The 27,150-nt window shown below is 34.6% G+C and overlaps 1 long non-coding RNA gene across 1 annotated transcript in view; it reads left to right on the plus strand.

The window, feature by feature from the left end:
• The window catches only part of LOC133100086 (uncharacterized), a 208,726-nt gene that overhangs the window by 19,392 nt on the left and 162,184 nt on the right, over positions 1–27,150 (plus strand). The gene's annotated exons all lie outside the window — the stretch shown is intronic.

Here is a 27,150-nt window from a genome sequence, read left to right on the forward strand (position 1 = left end):
TTTATAGCAGTTTTATTAAGATATAATTCACATGCATACAATTCATTCAATTAAATTGTACAGTTCAGCAGTTTCAGTATATTCACATAATTGTGTAACCTACACCACAAACAATTCTTACGTTATTTAGTCATAACCAATGTCTCAAGATTATAATTAAACAACAGGTATACAAATCACTAAATAAAGTATCTGTCTCCTATTAAATATTGCTTGATAAATGTCAGCCGCACATTGTTATTCAAGTAAATTATAAGTGACAGAGAGAAAGTCTGTGAACTGTCCCGACAGTGATCTGAACCTATGACTATCACAGTCATTAAACCTGGAGCAGAGTTGTTGACCTGCCTCAAATAATGTTCAGTAAAACATGAAATCTAAGGAACTAGCTAAATTGGCAGCATACCCATGGACAAAGGGGCTCAATACCAGAATTATTCCACAGCAGAGGTGAAAGATGAGACAGCCACTCAGGACCTCCTATAGCTTCCTAATGATGCAAGTGCCTCTTCTGACCTGTCCCTTAAACATGCTAGAGATAAAAGCTCTCCCTGTGCTTCTTCTCAGCAAAGCTCTATAGTCTTTGAATTTCAATTGTGAGAGGAGACAAATGTAGCTGTCCACATTTAGTGTCTATGGCTTAAAATGTTAGAAGTCTTGGTTAGAGCACCAGTTACTGGAAAACCTCAGTGGAATGCAGGACAGAAGATTAGATAAATTTCAGTTCAGTTAGGACTGTGTGTGTGTGTGTGTGTGTGTATGTGTATGTGTGATTGCATGCTTGCACAGTGTTGTTCAGGGACACGCATGTTCTTCCTATGGTTGCTAAGAATTCACTATTCTCTTAACAGAGAGTACAAACAAATATGTGTTGGAATACCATTTAGAGATCACCTGGTCTAACCTCATTTTCAGTGTGATTTTCCAAAATGGCACAAAAAACTACAGGAGGAACAAATGTTAAAAATCAGTTTAAGGAAAACTTCTGGAATTGTGGTGTAAGAAGCTCCATAAGTGATTTTTGCAATGAAACTACAATAATGGATAAAAGTTACAAAAGAACAACCATTTAATGTCCTGGAAATTATCCTAATAACAGAATAGAGATGTGTATTATAGACACAGATCACAAATGTGATGCATTGAAGAGATATACGGGTTTTCTTAGTGATCCGGAAGAAGAGGAAACACTGTACTTTTACTGAGTACTCACCATGTTTCTGGCCGTGTGCTAGGTAATTTTAATGTATGTATTTAATTGAAATCTCACAAAAGCTCCAAGAAGTTACTGCAAGTTAGTTGATTGCATAATTTTCACTTGAGGGGAAAGATCAATTCATTCATTGCTGGCTATATTTATTGAGCATTTTCTATATGCCAGACATTGGGTTAGGTCTGGGGGATACAGTATCCAACAGATGGATACCATTGTTATCTTCACAGATCTTTCTGTATAATGGGGGGAAAACATTAAACAAACAATCATATAACTGACAATATATTTACATCATGGTATCTATTATTACTAATAAAATCAATGCATCAAATAAGTTATTGACTGCTTAACATATGCCAGGTACCAAGATACATTCTTACCTATGTAAGAATCTTATACAATATCTTATATGATAGCTGACATTTATCTGACAGTCACTACTTTAATACTTAAAACAGTAGGTATTACTGATATCTATGTTTTACAGTTGCTGAAACCAAAGCCCATGGACATTTGCAACTTACCCAAGATTTTACAGAGAAAGTAAATTGAAGAATAAAGATTTGATCCTAGGTATATTGCCTCTAGAAGCTTAATATGCCCCCAACTTCTCCGTTAATTGTTCCCACCACCCTTACACAATTTATAAGCAGCAGTTTTGGTGCCATGAGAAGTATAAAGAGAAAGTGTTTATCAGGAAGGGACACTGAGGTTGAGGTAGGTGAGCCGTGTAGTGGTACTTAATAGAAGGGGGAAGAAGAAAAATAATTAAAGATTTAAAACATGCGCACGCACACACACACACACACACACACACACACACACAAACACACACAGGGGAAAGTTAATCATCAGTTTTAAAGAGTCAGATAAAGGTCATACCTCAGTTTCTAATTTCTAACCACTGTTGTATTTTTCTAGTAATTCTTTTAACTTCACTTCTTATTTTTCATAATTTTTGAGATTCTCTTTCAACTTTAAGTGTGAGAAAAGTTAGGAAACTGGTAAAGAGACATCTACTATTTCTACTCAGTAACTGTAAGGAAGCTATATTGATGTGTTTAGAGGTTTCAGTGAAAGCCTTTAACCAATGTTAATTAGTGAACTGGAAAAAAAAAAAGAGGTGTGTTCATCTGACAGGAACACTTGATAAGTAAGCAAATATATTACACATAAAGACAGATTGCTGAACTTGAAATTGATATTTTATTGTAACTTTATGTAATGAATGTATTATTTTATGATCTGTCAACCTGTTTTGGGATAATTATAGTTTCTATATTATAGAACACTCATTTTGTCCTTCTAAAAGAACATCAATTATCTTTTTTTGGACAAATCTCACAAGAAGTCTAATTAATGAGTGAAACTACTTGCTCATTTGCCTTTATAAAATTCTCTTAAAAGTAAGCCCTTCTGGGAATAAAATAGTTTATAAATAGAAATTCAGATGAGCCATTATACAATAATTACATTTTCTTTATTTTTGAAGCAATGCAAGTAAGTGTGATTAAACAAAAAATAGAGATGTGCTAAAATATTTACAAAATATTAATGTTCCCGATATTTTCCCAAGCTTTTGTGTTCATGTTTGAATAGTATTTTAGAACAATCTATAATGAGAAGAAAATTCTATATTAGAAGTACATACATGTTTATATACATACAAACATGTTGTAAATAAAGGTTTAAGTACATATCAGATATGAAAAGAACAAATGTCTTGGTATGTGATTTGAGATGGGAAGGCTCTGACATATAAGTTAGTTTAATGAAGTATTCACAGAAATGTGGTTTTGAAGGTAGGTCTTGACACATTTAAACCACAGAACTGAATCTGTATACTTTTCTTTCTACCTCTGTTTCTGCATATTTATCCTCCAGGACAATCATGGCAAATTACCCACTTCCAGCTCTTCTTCATCTCTGTGCTTTTGTATATTCTGCTCCCTTTGCCTGGAGTGCCCTTTTCAATCTCTGCTTTTCCTCACACTTGTGCCTCTTACATTGTTTTAAATTTTAGCTCCAAAGTCACTTCCTTTAGACTTTTCATTATTTTTCCTCTTCTCATATATCATTTTATCTCGTTTGTTATAGTACAACTTTTTCTGTAAAATCGTGACATTTATTTACATGCACATTTTCCCCAGTACTACCTTGGAATAAAGGAAACACATTCTAATCATCTTTTTATCCTTCATTTCAAGTGCAGTAATTAAAACTTAGTTGGTGTTTAATACATGCTTGCAGAATGAAGTGAGGATGAGTAGTTGAGTACAAGGCAGATGATGCAGGGCATGCAGAGTTCCAGGCATGGGAGTAGTGTCTGCATTGGCAAAGTAACTCAAGAGAGCACATGAGTCTTTGCAATGGTGACTTATCCAATGTGCATGGAACAAAGATACAGAAGGGCAGAGGCTTAAAAGGGAAGATGGGGCTCTAGATTGTGAAGGGCCTTATTTACTTTACCAGAGAGTTTGGTGGCTTCTTGTAGACCAAGAGGAGACCTGGAAAGACTTAAGCCAGGAAATGAGATGATCAGGTCAGTGTTTTGAAGAGAGAATTGGTTGGTGGTATGACGATGAACTTTTATCTATAAGACCACGGAATTAGAAAGGCTGATTCAAAGTGATATTTTTGTTGAAGAGCAGCAAATTAATTAATTAAGCAGATGCTTTGAAGATGGAATTCACAAGATCTGAAGAGGATATGTTGCTTAGAAATTATTTTCAATGCAGTCTTCTTAATGTAGTCAGATGGCATGTTGTCCTATACTGAGCAATGTCTACTATGAATTTCAGTCCAATAATGAGATTCTATTGTTGGACAGGGCTATGTGCCTGGCTGGACAGCACATATCAAGAGAAAAACTGTAGTAATTGTCCTCCACCACCAATCACCACTCTCCAACATCTGGATCCTATCTTTTGGGGAAAAGTGGTGAGGAAAATTGTTTGACACTAGTGCTTTCAGGTGAATTCAACTGTCTTTTATTATCAATTTATGGAGTAATTAAGATGCCATTACTCTGTAGAGAGTTTTGCCTTGAAATAGTCTCAATAGACCTTTTTATTAATGTATGTAACTCACCAAATTATTTTTTATAAAAATAAATTATTCTTGAAAGAATGACCATCCCTTTATCTCTCTAGTCCTAGTAACTGGCACACAGTAAGCAATCCATTAATAAATGTTTGCTGAATGAATGAATGGTTGAAAGGCAAATAGAAAGTTGAATGAAGAGTGAAGAAGGAAGGACGTGTAAGTGCTTTGTGATTCTAGCACAAACATGCGTAAAGAAGTGCCATATGCTTGAGTCTCATTATTTGTCCCAAGTGTCACTGGTAAAGGTTTTACAGTTTTTAAAAAAAATTATTTTCATAAGACATTTTTGTCATTATTTTTAAATAAAAGAAATTTGCTCCAAAAATATAATAACTTCCAAGATTTAATGGCTATGCCATTCCAAACTTAAAATATCTTCTTACCACTTAATCACATAAAAATCTAAATGTTATTTTTCTTTGGTTATTAATTTAACAAATATTTATTGATAAATTAGCTGGTCCCACATGTTGCTGTGATGATGATGCAAAGTGAAAAGGTATAGTTACTATTCTCAAGTGTTTATAACCTTGCAAAGAGAAAAACGTGTACATAAACTTTTCGATACCAGTTAGGTGGCATATTAGTTGCCTAGGGCTTCCATAACAAAATACAACAGAGTGGGTGGCTTTTATAACAGAAATGTATATTTTCACGATTCTGGAGCCTATATGTCCAAGATCAAGGTGTTGGCAAGTTTGATTTCTCTTGAGGCCTCTCTTCTTGGCTAGCAGATGGCTGGCTGTCTCCTCATTGTGTATTCACATTGTTGTCTTTCTGTGTGTGCACGTTTCGTATCTCTTTCTATATATCCAAATTTCTTTTTCTTATAAGGACATTAGTTATATTGGACTAAGACCCACCCTAAAGACTTCATTTTAATTTAATCACCTCTTTAAAGACCTTGTGTCTAAATATAGTTATATTCTGAGGTACTGGGAGTTAGGACTTCAACATATGAAATTAGGGGACACAATTTTAGCAATAATAGGTAGGATATAGGATATGGCCCACCTAAATGAAACAAATGTCTCAGACTTTCGGACTCTCAAATTAAACCTAGAATGGACAGATATTTAATATTTTTTTTTTAAACATCTTTATTGAAGTATAATTGCTTTACAATGGTATGTTAGTTTCTGCTTTATAACAAAGTGAAACAGTTATACATATACATATGTTCCCATATCTCTTCCCTCTTGCATCTCCCTCCCTCTCACCCTCCCTATCCCACCCCTCTAGGTGGTCACAAAGCACCGAGCTGATCTCCCTGTGCTATGTGGCTGCTTCCCACTAGCTATCTATTTTACATTTGGTAGTGTATATATGTCCATGCCACTCTCTCACCCTGTAAGCAAATAATATTTGCTTAAAATATTAAAACTGTGCTGCTGAAGATATGGACATGAAAATTTAATTTTTTACAGCTTTCCCCTCTCATTGTGTCTGCTGTCATAATCATTTCTACAGCCCCCAACCGAGATGTCATAAACAAAAACAATCAGGACTTTACAAAAGCATCAATGCCTGCAGCAGATAAGTACACAATACATAAGAAGCCAATTTTAATGCCTTTTCATGAGGAAAATGCCTTTTCATGAGGAACGAGGGTGGTGTGGTGTCTATGAAATACATCTCCAAAACAATACTCTCCAGCAGGGTTTCTCCAGGACACCCACCTACATTCTTCCATCAAGAGAGGAGCAGGACTTTGTTCTCAAAGGAACAGATACTTACTGTAGATGTGGATTTGTCTTCCTTGCCTGCAATGCTTCTGCCAAGCCCATCATCTGCGATATTAAGGAATGTTTCATTCCCCATCATGAAATTCCATACAGCATAGCTTGGGACCAAGAAATTTGTTTTATAGATCATAAAGTGCAGAAATGCTCAAGAAATTTATTGTTCTTGTGATACCTACCACTCGGAGCAACTGGCCTGATACGATGGAGCCGTGGCCTTCTGAAATGCCAACTGGATGCCTAAATCTTTTGGGGCTGGGGTAGTGTCCTCCAGGATGTGAAATATGGTCTATATGAGCAACTAACATATGGTTCTATTTCCTTCATAACCGGGATTCATGAATCCAGGAAACAAGGGAAGAAAAAGAAGTGACTTTTCCCACTATTTCCCTGAGAGATCCACTGACATCATTATTTCTGCCTGTTCTCAACACCTCTGGGCTCTGCTTGTCTTAGTTACCAAGGGAGAAATATTTTAACTAAGGTCTACATCAATAGTTCCATTAAACTCAAAGTTTAAACCAGAACTTAGTTTCTTTGGGCTCCTCATATTAGTGAATCAGTAGACAGAGATCATTGGTGTTCTGGCTGAGGCGATTGATCTTGATTGTCAAAAAGCAATTGGGTTGTTAAGACACAATGGGGTAAAAATTGCAGAAGATCCTCTGGGATACCTCTTAGTATTCCCCACACAGTGATTTAAGTCACTGGGAAAATGAAAACAATTTAACATAGGAGGGAGTCTCATGACCTCAACTAAAATCATAACTAGCCAAGGTTCTTGCTGAAGGCAGAAGGTGGTAGAACAATGTAGTTATAGATATCAATTATGATCACATGACCAATGGCAAAACTGAGAACTGTAATTGTTATGGATAGTTTTCCTTACTTCGATATGTATATACTTGTGTATGTTTTAACTTTTAAAATCTTTTCCTCTTAAATTTGCCTAACATGTAATGTAAGAAGTATTAGTAGTAGTCATACTATTTGATTTATAAGATATCAAAGAGGAAATGTGACTTATGTAGAAGAGAAATGAACATTAAGGACAGATAAAGGGGTTTTGTATCTTATTTTGAGGAGAAGGTTGTACACAAGACAGTTGTATTATGTTATATGGAAACAGAATTTTGCTATTGTTTTATTTAGAAATTATGATAACTATAGTTAATAAAGGTGTATAGAAATGTCAAGTTGACAAGGGGTAAATTGTAGTGGAATTGTATTGTGTCATCTTGTCAAAGCTAGAACTACATTTCGCAGAAATTTCTCCCCTATGTCATTCTGGGTTAGTTTGAGCCAGATTTCTTTGTGAAAATTGGAAGAGAGTAGTGAAATAGCAGCTGTATTCTTTTTACACTCGTGAGGTAAAAGCAGGTCACCAGGCACAAGGCAGGTTTACATGTATTATCACTTATCTGCTGGTTCACTTATCTGCAGGTTTCAGTCCACATAGATTTCACTTACCCTTGAAATTTTCTTAGTCTTGCTGTCCCCATTGGATGTCCATCTTCCCTTCCTTATTGCCTGCCTAGCTGACTTTAGGCTGTAGCACCAGACAGAGAATAAACAACCTCCCAAAGTCTATTTAACCAGCTTCCTAAATTCTGTAAGGTCCAATCCCAATAACCTGTTGTATGTGTGTATTACAGTAGTTCTGCTTCTGTGATTGACTGATAAAATTAGTGAGAAAGTTTAGAGCCAGTAGGAGAAAACTTTCTTGTTTTTAGCATATTGTTCTTTTGCAATCTTGGAAAACTGAAGTTAAATGTCTATATGTGTATATCAACATTATTCTCACACACTATGTGGTTATTCCCTACCCACTATATTTTACCAATCTTTAAGGCAACAAAATACTTTGAATTTTGTCATTATTCAGCCAAATATGACACTTGCACAGCTGTGGGAAATACATTTTAACTAGAGTTGACAAAAGCCAATTACTTCATTTCATTAAAAAACCATAAGCCTTCTCTCACCATTTTCAAAAATATTTTATAAATATTCTATGAATCATTAACTCTACTGTTTTAAAATTGTTTCTAATTTCAAAACTTACTTTAACCTTTAAATGCTTCTGAAAGTTTAGGCTCTGTTTCCGTTCATAATTGGTCTTTTATTTTGAAGAACAAATAGGTCTGCAGAATTCTATTCTGACTCTGTTCATTCTTATTGCAAAACTTTTTCAATATTTTGATTTATTTTCTCCTCTCTAAAAATGTCCCCCTGGGTAACAGTGCTGTTACTGACCAGATTAATGCACCAAGGAAAAATATGGGTTTGGCAACTGACAGCAGTTGTCTCTTCCAGCTCAAGATTATATTCCCTTCCAGATTTGAATTACCGTGGGAACAGATGGACAGTCGGCCAATAAATGGTCTGCTATTGCACTTATTATCTTATATAGCACAATGAATTCATAAATATTTTAATTTGAAATTCTTGGGCAATGTGTGAACTCTGTCCACTTGTCAGTGGTGCTGTTGTTATATGGGAGATATACAATTCTGATAAAATCATGTTAAAATACAGGGTAAAGGCCCAGAAGATAATTATAATGCCACATTTTATGAAAGAAGAAAATGAAAAATAAAACACAATTATATATGGCATTGTGACAATGTACAGAAGTCATGTTTATGTATCAAAGAATATTTTACATCAGAGAACATGCCTTTATATGTTTTAGAAATTTATCTTTTGTCATGTGCCTAAACGGGCAACAATTCAATAGTTGTACTAGTTAAAAATTTGAGAGACTAAGACTCAAATTTAGATTCTAATGTTTGTTCGTTCATTCATTGAAAATTATGTTCTCTTTCAATTTGCAAGACTATCATAACATAGCCAAGGAATGAGAGTAATCATCTGATTCTTTATTAGAGTTATATAACCTCTTTAAGATAGTAATCTTTTCAAAATGACAATCATTTTGCAGTTATCTGCACTTCCAAATATATCATATATGGATTCAACTGCAAAGTATTGGGTCATGCATTAGGTATTGAGTCAATGATGTCACATATTTAATGCAATCATCAAACCTACTCTTCTAAATTTCTTTTTGACTACATCCAGATTAAAGAGTCTATAAAGACACCCAGAATGTTTAGGAAACGAATAACAATTTAATTTGTAGTTGCTTAAACTTAAAATTATTATTTATTTATTTTTTAAATAAATTTATTTATTTTTATTTATTTATTTTTGGGTGCGTTGGGTCTTCGTTGCTGTGCGAGGGCTTTCTCTAGTTGCGGCAAGCGGGGGCCACTCTTCATCGCGGTGCGCGGGCCTCTCACTGTCACGGCCTCTCTTGTTGCGGAGCACAGGCTCCAGACGCGCAGGCTTAGTAGTTGTGGCTCACGGGCCCAGTTGCTCTGCGGCATGTGGGACCTTCCCAGACCAGGTCTCGAACCCGTGTCCCCTGCATTGGCAGGCAGATTCTCAACCACTGCGCCACCAGGGAAGCCCTTAAAATTATTTTTTAAAGAAAATGAGCCTTACTTCCTTGAACAGTAGTAGATATGTATATAGTTGTTTTGGATGCATACCAAGACATCTTCCATCTGTTGTACATTGAAGACACTACAATTAAGAGGGATTCAATAGTAGTATTTTTACTAACTTTATATGCAATTCCTCATGGATTATAAAAATGGAGCTGTAAAATTTATTACTAAGTAAGAGTATTCTAAAAATAAAGATTGGGAGAAAAGAAACACAGATGTAACAAGAGAGTGACGTTAAGAAATATCAAAACTGAGGCAAAACAAAAGAGCAAATGATAATAAGGCACCTAGCAACTTTTCTTTCATCTTAGTTTACTGAAGTTAAATGCAGTCACCAAAGGAATATCCAGTAATAAAGAGTTGAAACTAAAATATTTCAACTGTAAATCATGTTTGACTTCAGAGTTTGTATGATAAATTTTCTCATTACATTTATTTTTCTAATTCTAAAGCTTGACTTAACTTGATAGTAAAATTAATTCTATTAATCCAGACTTTTCAAAACATTCCTGAATACTGAACTTCTACTTATTCTTAACAGATCTGATAAATACATGAAACTGTATTAGTGTCCCCCTGGAAATATGTGGAAGCCTAGCACTGAGAATACCATTAAAAGACTACCATTTTTGGCAACTGTGCTAGAATCCAACATATGTTTTACTCTCTTTAAACTGTCTGCACAAATAGATACAGGAGATAGTCTAAATGAAAACTTAGCCCCAAAGATGAGCACACAATCAACACATCTAACAGAGCAAAATATCCAAGACAGAAAAAAAAGTTAAACATATGGAAGAACTGAAACATGAGGAAAATGGTAACACAGGAGGCAGAATTGTACCTTCAAATAAGGATAATAATACTAATCACAATAACTACCATTGATTATTTCCATGTGACCAGCACCTTTCTAAGACTTTATGTGTTTTAACTTCATCTGGAGTATGTAGAAGAGTAAACCGTAGTCATAAGATAAGAACTATTAAGTAAGGGAATAAAAGCTAGAAATCTCAAAAATAAAAACTGTTGTTGAAATTAAAAATAAAAGATGAGAATGGACTGAAAAGAAGATTAATTAGTTTCTGGAAGATCTTGTTAAAGAATTAAACAAGAAATCACCACAGATGGAGAGAGAGCTGGGAAATATGAGAGAAAAGTTGTGAAACATGGAGGATACATCCAATAGTTCCAACATCTAACTGGAGGTCCAGAAGGAGTACAGGTAATACACAAATAGACAATAAAACAGAAAATCTGTAGAATTGAAGAAACAGTCCTTTGATGAAAAGAATCTGCCCTGTACTGAGAAGGATAAATTTAAAAACAATAAACTAGAACATTTAGACATAGTGACAAAGAGTAATTACATTAAAAATATAATCTTAAGTTTCCAGAAAAATATGAAGATAGGGCCACTGGAGGCAAGATGGCAACAGAACAACATCTTCAAGCAGGACTGCAAAGGCCCTGAGACAAGAAGGGAGAAAACTGACAGCCTTAAATTAATGTACTAAAAATTAAAAGATTAAACATTAGTGAACTATACTTTCATATTAAGTTAGGAAACAAACAAAATAAGCCCATGCAAAGTATAAGGAGGAATTAAAAGAGGAAAAGTAGAAATTTATGTAATAAAAACGAATGAATAGAGTTAATAAAAACAGAAACTTTAAAAATGATAACATATACAAACTTTGGAAGTATGAAAAAAGAGATAAGGAACAAATAATTTTAGAAATCAAAGTATGAGGACTTCCCTGGTGGTCCAGTGGTAAAGAATCTGCCTTCCAATGCAGGGGACACGGGTTCGATCTCTGATTGGGGAACTAAGATTCCACATGCCGTGGGGCAACTAAGCCCACACGCCACAACTACTGAGCTCATGCGCCTCAACTAGAACCCACGTGCTGCAAACTACAGAGCCCACACCACAACTAGAAAAGATAAAACCTGCACACCACAACTAGAGAGAAGCCCGCGCACCACAGCAAAAGATCCCACATGCTGCAATGAAGATCCTGAGTGCTGTGATGAAGACCCGACGCAGATAAATAAATAAATAAATAAATAAATTTAAAAAAAAGTCATAAAAAAGAAATGCTCTTTCTCTAAAAAAAAATATATATGAAATAAATATAGACCCCAAGAAGATTGAAACAATTCTAATAAACTACTACAGGCAATTTAACCTAATTCATTTTTGGGAAATACACATGACGAAATGTGCTCTCTCTAGAAGAAGAGAAGTAGAATAAAAGTGGAATCAAATTGTAATGTCCTGAGACATTGAAATGTGAGGTGAATACCCACCAGCCTGGAACAATTTTCTTTATTCAAATTTCAAATCAAATATCAGGTTCTTTGAGACTTTTCTGCTCATCCTAATGAAATCAGTTGCCTAGTCTTACTTCATTAACCCTCTTATTTTTTTCATGGCTCTTATCAATGCTTGGGAAATTGTATTGTGCTATGTTATGCTTGGAGATGATAGTAGCTACTCAATAAATTATTCATTGTCTAACAAATCGACTGACCGACTGATTTATTAATCCCATTTTACGTTTTCTGATTTCTTTTTGTTGTTCTTTTTTCTTTCTACCACTTCCTAACTTTTGTCGAATTTTTCTTTCTTTCACTTCCCCTACTGGATTGCAAATTATCAGATTATGACCAGGTAGAACCACATTAAGCTTTTGAAACTAAAATAAGAAATGGATAAAACCAAAAAACCAAAACCAAAACAAAACTACTTGGTACAGTAATTGTCTTGATGTGCTATGCATATCACCATGTTTTGCTTTTCTGAGCTAGAGCTGGACCATTGCTACTCTAGGCAAGCAGAATTTGCCACCCCAAAATATGCCTTTTTGGCATAAGAATTATTTTAGGGTTTTTATTTATTTATTTATTTTTTAAGAAACTGCAGACAAAGGAGGAGCTCTGAAAACTGAATAAAAGTAAAAGTTACCTTTTATAAGAGACATTTACGTTTATAAGATAAACCTCCACTTGTAAGGCTGTTTCCCTCTCTGCACCAGGCAGAGAAAGATGATCAAATCTGCAGAAACTCTTGTCAACAGAGAAGGCATAACAACTATACCGGTGTTTACTGTGCTTTTTCTGGTAACTTCCTATGACTGGACTTCCCCACCCGACATCTTTCTTTGTCTTTAGCTGGATATAATATTTAAGGTGGTGACTTGGACCATTTGGAGGAGTTACTTAGTTTTCCTGGGTATCTCCCATGTATACAGGAGGTTTACATGTTATTAAACTTCTATTTTTCTACTGTTAGTCTGTCTTTTGTTATAGGGGTGTCTTAGCCAAGAGTAGAAGGGAAATTATTTTTCCTCCCCTCTACTACTTTTAATAATTTAGGAAATCAACACCAGAAACAAACATTTAAAAAAGTATATGTAAGGACTAGAATCCTTTTTTTAATTGTGATGGAATCATTTCAACATCAAATAGGTTTCCATAGTTTCTTAGTATGTACGTTTTCTTCAAAAATATGAAAACATTTTCTGAGAATTGTATGTGTTAATTTAGATCACTGAATTAAGGGACCGAGTTTAAAACCTTGTTCCAGATGTTAGAAATATCTGTTGCTGTTGGAGACTGCTTTGATGGCCAGCATTTTTTTTCTACTATGTAGGCATTTAAGGATACTTAACAGAGTTGAGGGCACTTTGCTTTAGATGGGTCTCTCTGTAGGAAATATCTGAAACAAAAGCAGAGTGCTTTCAGCGTCTTGTCTTGACTCTGTGTGTGATTTTACTCTAGTTGTTGATACTCAAGTCCTCCTTCAGGTGACTTCTCCGTTTTCTGGCAAAGTTTACACTGAGGGGTAGGATAAAGATTGTTCTAATAGCAGATGCCTTGAGAAAGCCTCAAGGGTTTTGTATTCCTGTAGGAGTATGGCTACAGCCTTGACTCCAATGCCCTCACTTTTTCTCTTTAAAAATCCTACAGAACAAGAAAATTCTTTAAGCAGTCCTATAGGACTAATACTAATAATAACAGACCAATCAGTACCTTCAGGTAGAGAAAAACTACAGATTCATCTTCCCTAACACTAAAAAAGTGTGCATGCAGAGGGACAGAAATCTGCTTGAGGCAGCAGAGTCAGAGGGGAAGTTAACAACAGTGAGGCAGGCCAGTGGGCATCAGAATGGCTGGTTAGGTTGGTGGGAAAGCTACAGTATCAGCAAGAGCAGTGGCAGAGCCCAGAAAACCCTGCAGATACAATGCTCCCCCCACCCCCATCCCCAGGGAGGGGAGAGCACCATCCTTAGGGTAACTGCTATGAAAAAGTCTGAGAATGAAATGATCAAGACAGGAAAACAGGGAAAGCATTACAAAAAAGATTTTGAAATTTGAAGAACAAAGTACAAGCCTTTATTAAATAAACTGTTTGACACTTAACAGAAGAGGGAGCCCTTGAGCTGAGAAACCCAGACAGCTACTCTAAACGCTTCCTCTCACCTGCAAATAACTCTTACCTGTCACTTGTCACCTGTTAATAGCTGGTCCATAGGGAAATTTACTAATGAAGGAGGGACACGGAGAACAGGGTGGCTACTGCAGGGATGTAAACAAGAACAAAAAAATCTCTGTATACCTATCTATATGGTTTACTCTTGAATCCTATAAATGAATTACTATTCAAAAACAAGCAAGATAATTCCTTGAGATTAAAAACAAACTGAAACAAGTAAACCGAACTGTATATTAATCTTAACGGTAGCCTCACAAAGAATGGGACTTCATAGCATATAATTTGACTGTATAACCTTAGCAAAATGCACAATAAGCACAGAACCAAATGGAAATAATTATTTTATTCCATTCAGAAATTTAATTAATAATAGCAACGTTAATAATAATAGTTTGAAACTATTTCTATTATATAAAGAGATGAAGCAAGTAAGTATATTAATTATTTTGAGTTAAGATTATTAGTGCTACACTAGGTAGATATAATTTGAAGATGGATACAACTCAGAGAATTTAAGTAAGTCCACTGTTATGTTAAAATTGAACTGGATTTAGTAATGTGAATTCATTTTTTTTAAATGTATTGGGTTGGGACTTGCCTTGCAGTCCAGTGGTTGGGATTTCGCCTTCCAATGCAGGGGGTATGGGTTTGATTCCTGGTCGGAGAGCTAAGATCCCACATGCCTGGGACCAAAAAACCAAAACATAAAACAGAAACAATATTGTAACAAATTAATAAAGACTTTAAAGATGGTCCACATCAAATAAATAAATAAATAAATATAAATAAAAATAATATGTTTTGGGTTGGCCAAAAAGTTCTTTTGGGTTTTTCCATAAGATGAAGTTACAGAAAAACCCAAATGAACTTTTTGGCCAACCCAATATCTTCTAAACGTCTTGTTTGTCTCTCCAAATGGGCTGAAAGCAGTATTATTCCAATAGTGAGAATCTCTAACCTTAGGGTTTGCCCCCCTGATGTCATTCTGCACTAAAAGGAACTAAAATTCCTTAGAAAAACAACTGATTCCAAGTCTTAGGCAAAAACAGTACAAAGATGCCTGTGATATTTTTTGGTGAAAGGAAATTTTCAAAAACTTTGTGTGGTGGTGTCAAAAATGACACCAGATCCTGCTTGAAGCCATCCTCTCTGACTGACATTGTGATGATCTGAGAATTTTTTTTAAATTGCAGTTAATCGTATGTCTATATACAAATCCAGTAGTCTATAAGACTATGTGGGGATAGAGAGAGAATGAGAGGGTGAGGGGAGAAGAGAGAGACATTAGCCAGAGATAGCATTTATTTGTCAACTAGGGTGGGTATTTGTGTCAGTCTCCTATTACGTGCCAACTCTGATCCTCTCAGTTGCACCGATATTTGAGGCCCTGGTCCACTTGTTTTGCCTCAGCCACATTAGTGACTAACTCCATGGACACACAAGCCTACAGCAACTCACAATTTGCTTTTGTCCTGTGCCCCTTCCCTTCTGCCCTTTACCTTTGCCACGGAATCATGACAGGCATACCTCGTCTAATTGCTCTTCAATTTATTGTGCTTCACAGATAATTACGTTGTTTACAAATTAAAAGTTTGTGGCAAGCCTGTGTCTAGTAAGTTTATTGGCACCATTTTTCTAACAGCATTGTTTTTATTTATTTATTTATTGAAGTATAGTTGATTTACAATGTTTCAGGTGTACAGCAAAGTGGTTCAGTGGTTCAGAATACATACATACATATATGTATATATATATATTCTTTTTCAGATTTTTCCCATTATAGATTATAACAAAACATTGAGTACAGTTCCCTGTGCTATACAGTAGGTCTTTGTTGTTTATCTATCTGTTACATAGTAGTGTGTTATCTGTTAATCCCAAATTCCTAATTTATCTCTCCCTCCCCCTTTCCCCTTTGGTAATCATAAGTTTGTTTTCTGTGTCTGTGAATCTATTTCTGTTTTGTAAACAAGTTCATTTGTATCTTTTTGTTTTTTAGATTCCACATATAAGTGATGCCTTATGATATATTTGTCTTTGTCTGACAAACTTCACTTAGTATGACAATCTCTAGGTCCATCCATGTTGCTGCAAATGGCATTATTTCATTCTTTTATATGGCTGAGTAATATTTCAGCCATTAAAAATATTGGCTGAATATCTCCTTATCCATTCACCTGTTGAGGGACATTTAGCATTTAGGTTGCTTCCATGTCTTGGCTGTTGTAAATAGTGCTGCTATGAACATAGGGGTGCATGTATCTTTTCGAATTAGAGTTTTCATCTTTTTCAGTGTATGCCCAGGAGTGGGATTGCTGGATCATATGGTAGTTCTATTTTTAATTTTGTAAGGAACCTCTATACTGTTTTCCACAGTGGCTGCACCAATTTACACTCCCATCATCAGTGTAGGAGCATTCTCTTTTCTCCACACCCACTGCAGCATTTATTATTTGTGGAATTTTGGGGGATGGCCATTCTGACTGGTGTGAGGTGATATGTCATTGTAGTTTTGATTTGCATTTCTCTAATAATTAGTGATATTGAGCATCTTTTCATGTGCCTGCTGCCCATCTGTATGTCTTCTTTGGAGAAATGTCTATTTAGGTCTTCTGCCCATTTTTAAATTATTATTATTATTATTTTTTGAGCTAACAGCATTGTTTTAAAATTAAGGTTTGTATATTGTTTTATAAGACATAATGCTATTGCACACTTAAGACTAAAGTTTAGTATAAATATAACTTTTATTTGTACTGGGAAACCAGAAGTTCATGTGACTTGATTTATTGCAATATTCACTTTACTGTGGTAGTCTGGCACCGAACTCACGATATCTCTGGGATCTGCCTGTCCACACTGCAAGACTTGCTTGGTCTCCTGTAAGTAGTAAACCTTGCCTGATGGAAGGTGGAAGCTGGTGGATAAATGATCTCTTTCACTCCATGGACAGATGTTCCTGAGACAAAATAGTACATATGACATCTCAAAAACCACACAAACTAGTAATCAACTTGCTCATGCCAAGCAGCAGCCAGATTGGTAATTGTTTTGTGCTAATCTCAGCCTTTCAATAACCACTGTTGTGACTGGACCAGCCCCTGTGGTTCTTATTATGATTGCAAAACATTCTCAACCATAACCATCAGGAAACTTTGGGGAAAAAAAATGTTTATTACTCACAGGTCCTGGAAAGCACATGACATACCTGGGGCGTCACAGCAAGGTAGAGGGTGGAGAGCTAGTGCCCAGGGGCCTGGGATTCTGCTTTTATATGGGTTGGGGGTGTAAATCAAGGAATGTTGCCCACCACCCCATTCTACAAGAACTTAGTCATTAGGCACTATAGTCACTGACCTACAGTACCCCCTGAAAGGAATTCAGCATGAAGAACAGGATACGGCACGCTGTGCTTTGGAAACATGCCCCTTAGAAAGTTAGATGTATTTCAGAAAAAAAGTTTTATGAACCAGGATTCTTGCATCTTCCCATACATAGAAAAGCACCAGAATCATTAACTGAGATACCTGTTCCTCGTGACTAGCAGTAACCTCTACTGAGATGTATGGTTGACTGCATGTATTCTTTAGCCAAAATCACACATATACTGGCCTTTCCCCTGCCTCTTTGGAGCAGTTCCTAGGAGCTATCTGAGAGGCTGTCTCCCGGGTTATAATCCTCAGTAAGACACTGAATAAAACTCAACTCACAGCTCTTACGTTGTGTGTGCTTTTTTGCAGTCAACAAGAGTGGGGGCATAGGGTTCTGTGGGCTTGCTCTTTATTGGTGAATTTAACACGTAAGAGCAACATGAGAAGAGAAAAAACAAGCTGCTCAAATAATCGGTTATTGAAACTAACCAAGATCTCTAAAACAAAAAGAGGGGGTATTGCGGAGGGAAAAGAGCTATGAAATCATTTAATAATAGTGATAAATCCATAGCCATTGCTTATTGGTGTAAAATCAAGAAGTAACAATACAGGCTAATTATTTTGAGACATGGAAGTAAATTCCAAACAAAATTCCAAGGAGAAGTGAGAGTGTTGCAGGGGAGATGGAAATGAGTGGGGAGATGGAAACAGAAAGAGATATAGGACTGCAAGTTTCCAAATAAAACGTAAAACTATTTTAATCTTTAAATTATGTTTTGTACAATTTTAATAAGAATAAAGTAAATTGTGTGTGTGTGTGTGTGTGAAGTCTGAATTTCGGTGGCTTATTTTGTAGGTGTGTCTAATCTGGATTTTAGGAAATAAATAAACACAAAATGTCATAAAAGCTTCAGTTTCTTTTTCCTAAAATTTAATTTATGAAAATCTGAAGTGCTTAAGACTGGATCCAGAAGCTCTGAGACCTATCTTCTCAAAGTTTAAGATCTGGTGGAAAATGTGAATCTACTTTCCAATTGGCTTCAATTGGCCTTTCATGGCTGCAGCAAGAGGGTAGGAGGTGCTAATTATTTCAGGCCTGGGTTACAGGCTTCATTTTGCAGCTGTTCATTGTGTCAGCCTCACAATGAACTAAGGACTAAGAGTAGGGAGGAAATGTATCTCTGAAAGAAAATTGGGGTGAATGGATGTGAGTGACCTAAATATACAAAAATTAGAAACCAATGCCAATTTCAAAACCCGAACTCATCATGTTTACAATCAGATATCAGCTGGCTCTTTCTCCCGTGTTCTCCATTAGAGCCGTGTTATCACTATGGGCATGCGGGTTTAGTGTTTCCAAATTGTCTTCAACTCTTTTCTGTTCTTCATTCTCTATATGTAAGCATTTGCTAAGTTCAATCAACGCACTGCTTCTGTGTTTCTAATTTATTTCAGCATTGCTATAGTTCAGCATCTCATTGCTGCTTGCTTAAATTATCAGAGTACCTCATTACTGGTTTAACTTAGGTTTTGGGGGTTTTTTTGGGTATTTTTTTACCTTACCGCACTCCCATAATCACACATTTCTGATAACTTATTGTTTTTCTTAAACTATTTCAAATATTTTTCCAGCACTTTGATAGCTTAAAATTAGGAACAAACTAAATACTTAGATTAGTAAACTTTGGTACTTTAAAATGAAAGAATATTATACAACTCTTGGAATTTTAATTCTAAAGTTTGTAGGGATATGTACACATATTATGATGTAATGTTAAAAAATAAAGAAATATGCAACATAGCTGTTACATCATTACACTGAGTGCCTTGTATACACCTGGATGAAGAAAGAAATTAATTCACGAAACACAGACAAAGTGTCTTACTGTGATGCTAGAATTAAAGGAATGTTTCCTTTACAGTTTTCTTTTGTATTGACGATACCACATCTATGATAGAAACTTCTGATGCTCACCCATGTTGCTTATCTGTTCCTATCAACATTTGAGTGGTTTCTGCTTCTCGGTCTTTTTTTTTCTTTTTCTTTTTTTTCTACTTTTTTTTTTCTCTTCTTTTTCTTTTTTTTTTCTCGGTCTTTTTGTAACTAAGTTGGACCATATGATTGGTTTTGGCCAATGTCCTGTGATAGAAATGACATGTGACATTTCCATGCTGAAACATTTATTCGATGGGGTGAGGCCCTCCAACTCTCTTTCTCCCCTTATCACAATGATCAGATCATGTTAAGATAGGAGAGCCATAGGACCTAAGCAGCTGGGTCACCTAATTAACTTATTTACAATATGTTATTGCCCTGCTGAGTCACCCAGGCCCACTGTGCATTTTGTACACATGAAAAATTAAACCCTTGCTGGGTTGTGTCAGTATCAAGATATTGATACTATGCATTTATTTGTTTAAGCAACATAACCTACCCTACTTCTATTAATACATCTTTTAAAACAGAAAAGAGACAATGACAAAATATTTGATAACCAAATAGAAAAAAAACCTGTTTTACATGTTTAACTCAAATGAATAGAAATCATGATTACAATTGTTTTGAGGTTTAATATACTTTTAGAAATGAAACAGATTAATTTTCTACTGAATGATATTGATTTGAGTTTATTTTCTGGTTTCTCCAAGACTGGCATGATTGCTCCCTCACACATTCTCTTTTTACTAGCCCTTCTGTGACTTACAGGATTGTCATAAAAGGCAACCACAATTTCATTTAATTCTAACTGAAATTCAGTTCTTAATGTATTTGTTCATTCATTAATTTTTTTGTTAATGTATTTAACATATCTTAATTGAAAACCTTCCATGTGTCAGACACTGTTCTAAGTACTAAATTCTTCAAAATAGCTGAGAAAATGGAATTTTTGCATTATTAAATTAAGAGCAGTGATATTTAGAAGCTACCCTCATACAAATTCAAAATATGATCTTCATGGTGTCAAGAAGCTAATCTGGCTTTAAACAGTCAGCCTATCTGTGCAGTGTTCAGCTTTACTCACAGGAAACTTGTTTATTGTATTACCACAGTGGTGGATGTTTTCACTTATGTATGACATTTTGTAAGCATATCATAAAAGAAGCTTTTAAAAAGCTATTTCTAGTATGTTATTTTCTTTTTTTAATTTTATTTATTTATTTTTATACAGCAGATTCTTATTAGTTATCTATTTTATACATATTAGTGTATGTATATCAATCCCAGTCTCCCAATTCATCCCCCCCACCCCCCGGCTTTCCCCGCTTGGGTGTCCATATAGTATGTTGTTTTCTATATAAGGATTTACTTTATGAAATCAGCTAATAAACTGAGCTATTAATCACAAAAATGATAGTTACTGTTATAAATGATAACAGAAACTATCATAAGTACATTTAATAACTATATATTTTTTGTTTTAGACATTATTTTAAAACTTTTCTCTAATTTAATTCTCATATATTATGATAAACCTGACTACTATTCTAATTTTAGGTAAATAATCTGAGGTCCAGAGAGTTCAAGTAAATTGCACGAGGTCACTTTGCCAATAAGAGAAAGAACTAGGATTCAAATCTATGTCTGAACCCAACATCTGAACTCTTTCCCTCATTGTAACTGTGACCATGTGACCAAGTTTGCAGTTTACATTTACTGTTCTGTTGTAGTTTCGAATAGAATGTCCTGTTACCTTCCAAAGTGTCCTGGTTTGGAAGATGAAATAGGTGATCACCCTACTCATTCCCTACAGCTTCACGTGGCCCCTGCTCACAGGGTAGGGACAGTTCAAGTATGTCCAGAGGTATTTTAAAGAGTGATCAGATATGGAGGTGAAATTGCAAGTCCATTTTCCTAGCTCATTATTGTTCTCAGCAGCAGACAGATTCTAAACAGAATAGGGGATTTTAAGAAAAACAAGAAATAGGGAAGTGGGAGAGTTACATATACAGAAATTCAGTGACAATCAGGTAATGCCAATAAAGAGCAAAACTGAGCTGTTTCTCTGATAAGAAGGTAAACAACTGGACTTCATGATATTCAGTTATTTATGACTTTTGCCAGTGAATAAACATTCACTAGATTTTGCAAGAGTACCTAGATGACCAGTCAAGATAATATAGATAAATAGGAAAGTACAGGATATTGCCTGAGAAGAATAATGTCACTGATAAATAAGGATAATCAGTCTCTGAACATCTTACTTGGTGCACTTGTGAGCCAACATAAGAATCAAGAATGAAATACAGCACAAGTTTATTTTGTGGCTGTGGAGAGCAGTCATGGTGGGCTTCTTTGTCAGATTATAAATCAGTTCCATAGCACTACCTTGAGATTAATGAGTGTTTCATAGAAAGTGACTGAAATTTACATAGATTTATGCAAGATTGGAATCTGTTTTATTTGGAAGTAATTTATATGGCTATTCTTTTCTCTTTGGATATCCAGTATGAGAGCAGAACTCCAGCAAAGGAAGTGTATTAACCAGGAATAGTCCATTAAAAAATCTTTTTAATGCAAAAGATTATCCAATGCCTTTCAAATGCAGTTCATTCTTTTATGACATTATTCATAAAATTTATATATATATAAAATATACATTATATATTATCCATAAAAATATATATAACAGTTTGATCACTTTATATTGACTGTAAAATGCAGAAACCTTTCGTATCATTTAAGGACTTTGAATCCCTTTCCTTCTGAAATTTGAGGATGCAAAGCAACATTCCACTTAATGAGAACAAATTATGTTATTATCAGACAATATTTGAAAATATGAAGGAATTCATGATTAAAATTGGGGAATTAAACATAAGTAGCATTTTCTACACTGCTTATAATTAAACTGTTTATCCAATAAGGATATTATAATTAAAGAAAAGAGAGACATAACTTAATGTCATGTAATTTGTTAAACTATTTTTGAACTATCGACACCAATTCTCATATCTATAGAGATATATGTAGAAGAAAATGGCCTAATTGTTGTTTCAGAACCTTGGACAGGCACTTTATGTTTTACTTGACTGAACTCTAGTCATCATCGAATTTATGCTCACATTTCTTCTAGATGAATGAAAGAATAAAGGAAGGGAGAGGGTAAGGAAATAATTGTAAAAAATAGTTGCTAGTGCACAGATAGAAACCTGGTTTCAAATCTTGGATCTTCTTAGTAGTTATGGCACATGGGGAAAAGTGTTTAACATCATCAGCAGTTAGTTGTCTCCCTTATAGAGTGGGTGATAAACCATTTTGTCAGAGTTGTTGGGATGATGGGAGGAGTATATATGAAAACAATTTTCAAAATGAGTCAACAATACAATGAATTTATATCAATATCTAATATCACTTGGGTTGAATTCTTTTAAATATTATGTCTAATGCAAACTCCTGTGCTCCTACACCAAGGCCAGCCCACATCTGGAGGACTGATAATGATACTTGTCAACAAGCAATAAGTGGAAGTTGCCAGTCAGGTGCTTGTTTAGAGAATAGTGAGGGCATGACATGTGAAAAGAGTCAAAGGAAATATGGATGTTTAGATTTTATCTGGCACAACTTAGAGAGAACATCTGTCTTTCATTAAGACTTTGATAATCAATCAGCCGGAGTGAATCAATCAAATGGTGAATGTTTTGGGAGTTATGTTTGGTTTAATAATTGTTCATCAATTGTAGATTTGGAGGTGTGCTTTAAGAGGTTGGGAAGTCATTTACCTGGACTTGAGTGAAAGGAACAGACATTGAAAAAGAAAGTTGAATTTCTTGAATTCCAAGAACTCTTCCAACTTGAACATGTTTCTTCATATCCATTAATTTACAGCAAGGGCATGTGCCAGGACATAGAGAATGCAAAAGGAAAAACAGAAACAAAATTTTGGAGAACAAAGATATAGAAAATAAGACAGAAAATATATGTTCCTGAAATAAAGCAAACAAAAAATCATTAACAAAATGATTCAAGAAACAATTTCACACTAAGGAACTTGACTTTCTAGATTTAAAGGGCCCACAAAATGACAAGAAAAAAATGAGATTATATATTATATATTCCAATCAAGGAATATCACTGTGAAAGTCTGAAACTTTGAGGATAATGAGAAAAATCAAATCTTTCCACAGAGTGAAAGAAAAAAGATTCAAGAACCAGAACTGCTTTGGACTTCTCATCTTTTATCATTCTTGGAATTTGAAGTAGTCTGGTTCCTCAGAATGTTGAATTGCATTTTCTGCTATCTTTTGTAAAGTGGAAGAACCATCCAACCACTTTCATATCCTAAATTCTCTTATTAATTTCTTGAACATAAGTCTTTCCTTTAATCCAGAGGTTGGCATAATATGGCCTGCAGGCCAAATCAGGCCATCTGCCTGGTTTCATAATGGCCTGTGAGTTAAGTGTTGTTTTGACAAATTTAAATGGTTGAAAATATTAAAAGAATAATCTTTTATAATGATTATATGAAATTCAATTTCAGTGTCAATACGTAAATTTTACTGGAAAATGCTACAATTCATTTATGAATTGTCTATGTTTGCTTTCACACTTCAATGGTGGAGTTGAATAGTTGCAACAGAAACAATATATGGGGCTTTGCATGTCACTCCATGCACTGCAAATCACAATGATGCGGTGATAACAGCATTTCCAGTATTGCCTTACTGTAACTTTTCAGTTTTTATCTTACTTTATTTCAGTTTAGTTTATCTTATCTTATTTTACTAGTGCATACCAACCATGACAAAATAAGAGTAGAAGAGAGAAGTGGACTTTGTATGATGTACTTATAAATCTTAGTTGACTGCAGCTTATTTTGATATTGAATTTGATAACAAAGTATTGAGTTTGCTATATAATGATACTAAAGATGTATTAAAAGAGTGCAACATACGTTGATATTACCAAACACTCATCAGATATTCCTAATTCACAAGAAAGCAATGGACAGAAACATTTAGGAAATTTAAAATATTTCATTGCAGTAGAATTTCTTCATAAAAATAGAAAAATTAAAAAGTGCCTGCCAGCAAAGTAAGTTTCTGTGTAGGTCATTTGTAAGCTGAGCAAGAAAAAACTTTACTGATAGCGAGTTAATAACGTTGTGTTGGATTGCAGCAGCTAAAGAAATGTCACCACAGAAAACAGATTTTTGAAAGGTAGGCCTTTGACGAGAGCAGTGTAGTGAAGAGTTTGACATCCATAATCAATTAAAAAAGAGCAAAGGATTTTTGGTGGCTTTCTTTGTTTTATAATTAGTCAACAGATATTACTGATGCTGCTCAATTGTTTATTCGAGGAGTTGGCACCAAGAAGTCCTTGAGAATTAGCCTTTGTGAATAGTCTGCATGGAAAACCTATGGGAGAGAATATTTTCATAGAAGTTGAGAAAAAACACTGAGTGTAACCTGACATGGAATCTTGTAAGACATACTAAAATTGCCCTGGTAAAAATATGTCTGAGCAGAAAAATGTTCAGTCAAGCAGATTAACAATGTTTTTGGAAAGTGTAAAAGCCTCTGGTTACTCACTGTACAAATCTTCTGCAGGCATTTTGTGGAAAACACTGAATCATGTTATAACCATGTGTTATTGAACTAATAGTGTCACTAGTGAATTGCATTTGCTCTCATGCATCTTCTCATGCTGTCATTCATTGTGAAACATGAATTTTTGTCCGAAATAGAGGCTGACTGTCCTGGGTTGAACTACAACACAGTGTGCAACAGCTTTACAGTGGTAAAGTTTTATTGTGATATTTTCAGCTCAAGGGCCAGGCTGAAATTTTTCTGCATGAGAAGAATTACCTTCTAACACTGTTATTGAACACTAAGTAGCTTTGGAAATTACCTTTTGCTGCAGACTTGATAAAGTTTCTTAATTTCAAACTAAGATTACAATATAAAATAGTGCTAATTTTGCAAATTTACAATTACAAAGAAAATTGTGTCTTCTGTGAAAAATACCAAGAACTGGTATTTGAATCACAAGTAACCTCAAGTTGCTTTGTGTACTTGCCATGTTGTCAAAAGTTAAAACGAAAAGAGAGGTCTTCATTCTCATACAGATTTACATTAGATATATTTTTCTAAGTTCAAACTACAGTTCCAGGAATTTTTTTTTTCTTCAGAGCAAATGTCAAGGAAATTTCATGTTTTAAAATCTATTTAACATGGAAATTGAGATAACTTCTAACCAAATCTTCAATTAGAAGTAATTATATCAAAGTAATGGTACACTGAAAGTTACATATCAAAAGAAGGATCTATTATAAGTCTATAAATGTCTTCAAAGTAATGAATATGCTCAATTAAAATCATATTTGTGGATTGATATCAATATTTGTAGTATCTGTATATGTAAAAAGATGTCTTTAATATGAGAGATATACAATTTCATTAAAGATCACCATTAGTAGATGAACACCTGTAATTGATTTTGATTAAAGGAAACACTGAGTAAACCACCTTTAAGCAAAATATCATCTCCCAAACAGAATTCCGTTCTTCTAATTAGTAGGTCTGCATTAAAAATTGTATTCATTTATTAACATGTTTTGAATTTCATCAGTAAAAATTTTTATTTTCTCTCTTTTTATGTGTCCCTGCCCATATATTATTCTCTATTTTGCTTCATAGTCCACAAAGCCTAAAATATTTTAGCCCTTTACAGAAAAAGCTTGATGACTTCTCTTTTAATCTATCTTGATCTTCTATAAAACTTAATAATATTTTAATTGTTACCTTTATAATATTTTCATATTTCTCTCTTCTATAAATAAATGTATAAATATTTACTGAACCATACACATAACATAGCTAAAAAGAACCTTCTTAGGTACTCTAAGGTACATGGAAGACAAACTCACTTTCTTTTTACCTATATAAAAGAGATTTTCTAGTAGGGGCTAAATCTCAGTTTTATTATAAATATACAGACACCAGAGGCAAACATTTCTTTTTTGGCCTGAATTATTTTCATGCTTTCTATTTACAAATGGGTTGATATAAACAACTTTCTACATTATAAAATGATTACTTAGAAAACCAATCAATCTAATATTTTATGTATGTGGTTTTTTGTTTGTTTGTTTTTTATGTCTGCTTGTTATTTTGGTAAAATATTTCTAGATCTTACCCTTCTGGGATTCTGGTTGAATACCAATCCCTGACCCTTCATCAGCCTGGGTCCCTGAGTAACAATGATAGGGGAATGACTTGAAATGGACATATAGACTGAGTAAGAAATAAGCCTTTATTTTATTAAGTTATTAAGTTTGGGGGGGGCGTTCTTTTATTACTATAGAATATCTTAGGCTATCCAGACTAGTATACCTGATAGTTGTGAATTTTCTGAAGCATTTTAGCATTTAAACAAATCATCAATCATAATCAACTGCCACAGTTACTTTGTCTCTTAAAGGTTAAATTAATATCAAGCTTGAGTAAATAAACTAATATACTTCCCCATTTATTCACTTAAGTGGGAGGGCAAAGCAACCAGAGTAGGATGAGGAGTCTCCTGAGATTTCTCAGCTTGCTGTGTCCTGTTTCTACTCATTCTTAGAAACTGAGATGGTCATATCTGAAGTAACTCATAAAGCATCTGAAGTTGGGACAGCAAACAAATACATTTGAGCTAATTAAGTAGTTTTTTCTTAGTTCAGTTGAAGAACATATTTTAGAAGGAAAAATAAAAGGC

The sequence above is a fragment of the Eubalaena glacialis genome, chromosome 10, assembly GCF_028564815.1.
Source record: "Eubalaena glacialis isolate mEubGla1 chromosome 10, mEubGla1.1.hap2.+ XY, whole genome shotgun sequence".
Lineage (NCBI taxonomy): Eukaryota > Metazoa > Chordata > Mammalia > Artiodactyla > Balaenidae > Eubalaena > Eubalaena glacialis.